Source organism: Chanos chanos, chromosome 2 (assembly GCF_902362185.1).
Source record: "Chanos chanos chromosome 2, fChaCha1.1, whole genome shotgun sequence".
NCBI lineage: Eukaryota > Metazoa > Chordata > Actinopteri > Gonorynchiformes > Chanidae > Chanos > Chanos chanos.
In genome coordinates, this window is record NC_044496.1 from 27,911,272 (window position 1) to 27,913,771 (window position 2,500).

Sequence of the window (2,500 nt, forward strand, 5' to 3'; positions counted from 1 at the left end):
GGTGTATTCTGTACTTCCTCTTTTCCGGTTCAGGAAACAACTACGCCCCACTTGTTATGAACTGACCACAGAGACACACTCAAATCCCTATGTGAAACGACCCAACCTCGTAAAAGTTTGAATGATTGTCATCTGAAATTAACCAGTCTGGGACTGACCGGATCGCGTTTTTATCAGTTTGATCACGTAGCAAGCAGAAAGATGCGTGTCTTAGTTGATGTTTCATAACTATGCTGGGAGGACAGGATAAGCAAAAAAAAAAAAGGGAGAACAACTGTTTTGAACGTGCTAATATGCCAAGTTACGGCCCAGACTTGTTTGGACCATTCCCGTTAATTAATGAATAACGCGCAACAGCTCTCCCACGAGCTTCTGGTATTTGGCCTTTTAACCGAACAAACAAGTCCAACGAGGCACATATGAACACACATTCCTGAAACGGAGGGACCTCCTGCTTTGAGTGCCATTTACTTTCCTGTGAAGGACGAAAAGTTCAGAGCGTGTGGGAAGAGTTAAAAAGGGTACTGTGGGACTCGTTGAGTACTGAGCTGTCGTCGTGAGGCAAGGGTTTTGGCTGTGCACACAAAAGGCGCAAGGCGCGGGAGACCATTTTACCCGCAGCAACGGGACAAGGCGGACCATGTAGGCGTCGGGATAAGGTCCCAGAACTGGCACTGCAAACAGTGCACGCAGCCCTCCTTCGACTGTTGATACTTCAGAGAAAAGAGCGAGAGAAAATAGACAGGGAAAAACAATGCCCTATGTAAATCACAGAGTTGGTGGTTTGCAGTGAAGGCAAGAACGTCAATCAAAGCGAGAACCAGACAGCGGGATGAGAGCCCACTCTCTCTCTCTCTCCCCCTCTATTTTTTTTCTCTACTCTCATATCACATCCTTCCACTCCCTTGTCTTCTCTTTCTGCCATAAGTCTGGATCTCCACAGCTTTAGTCACGTCAGACCATTACAGAGTACAAAGAGAGGAGCAGAGCTCTGAGGAAAGCGAGGGATGGAAAGAGGGCTAGAAATGAAGTGCCCTGAGCTGAATACAACCACAGAACCATAGAGAGAGAGAGAGAGAGAGAGAGAGAGAGAAACAGCACACTGGAAAAGGGAGGGGAAAAAACAGAGTGTAGCACTCAAAGCGAGCTCTTTATTCTTTTAAGTGCATCAGGAGAAGTAAGTGGATGAGAGAGAGTGGCAAGCCATTCCAACAGCACTTAAACTCTGAGTGTCACATGCCTGCTTAGACACACACACACACACACTAACCCAGTTGGCTACCGAGAAGAAATGTATGTGTGTGTGCGTGTGAGTAGTACATTTGGACAGAAAAGTCCACTTGGTCACTGGTATTTGACCTGGTGTGTGTAGTCACCGTAACTGTACTCATGACAGACAAGAACAGGCGGTCACTTAAGGGAATACACACAAACTGGGCTGAAGAAAAAGGAAAAGAAAAAGGAAGTGTGTAGTGGGTCAGAGTGCTGGAGTTTCAGCATTTCCTCATCCAGAACAGGCCATGCAGGGAGACAAGCTCTAGGCCTGTTTGTTAGTTTGAGAGAGGGAGGAAAGGAGGGAGGGAGGGAGAGAGAGAGAGAGAGAGAGAAAGAGGGAAGGAGAGAGAGAAAGAGATTTGAACACTAACTCACTAGTGGACAGGCAGGGCTTTGTCTAACTGGTCACTTACAAAACCGACCTCCTCCTCGTCCTCTCCAACATCTCTCTCGCTCTCTCTCTTTCAGCGTTCAGAGCAAAGGCAGAAATAGAACTTCAGGGCATTCTACCACTGCTCTCTCACATACACGAGTTACAACATTAAACACGGACCATTACCACAGGATCATTAACACACACGCACGCGCATGCGCTTTTCGTGCCCTACAACTCCCTCACATTCTGTGTGGTGTACAGAGACAGCATACTGCAAATGTCAGGCATGAGTCAGAATTGAGAGAAACAAACAAAATGAGAGAAAGAGAGAGAAAATGGGAAGTGAGAGTGAGTGAAAATTATTGGAAAAAATAGGTAAAGAGAAATGACACAAGAGAGGAAAAAAGAGAGAGAGAGAAAGTTTGAGAAAGAGAGAAATCAGTGTGTGTCGCACCCAGGACTGGCATCACACTGATAGTTGTCTTTCACATCACACTGAATAAAGTTAACACAACTGTTCAAATAAGAAAGCAAAGGATGACACACAACACTGAAACTCCACCCCTCACACTCACACATTTTATTACAGCCAGTCAAACCAATAAACAAGCAAATGCTTATTAAATGCTACAAACATACTCTTTAATGTTGTTTTCTCACACACATATCAGACGTGTGATCACTCACACATAAAGTTTATAACTACTACTGCTATAAATGTGGAGGATACACACACACACAAACTCTCACCCAGTATGGTCACTTATTACAGGCCCTCATTGATGATGTCTGGCACTGAGGGCCACAAGGGCTAATCCCCTGTGAGTGTGTGTGTGTGTGTGTGTGTGT

The 2,500-nt window shown here is 45.4% G+C and overlaps 1 protein-coding gene across 2 annotated transcripts in view; it reads right to left on the minus strand.

Annotated features, from left to right (window-relative positions):
- The window catches only part of aplp2 (amyloid beta (A4) precursor-like protein 2), a 48,747-nt gene that overhangs the window by 26,541 nt on the left and 19,706 nt on the right, over window positions 1-2,500 (minus strand). The gene's annotated exons all lie outside the window — the stretch shown is intronic.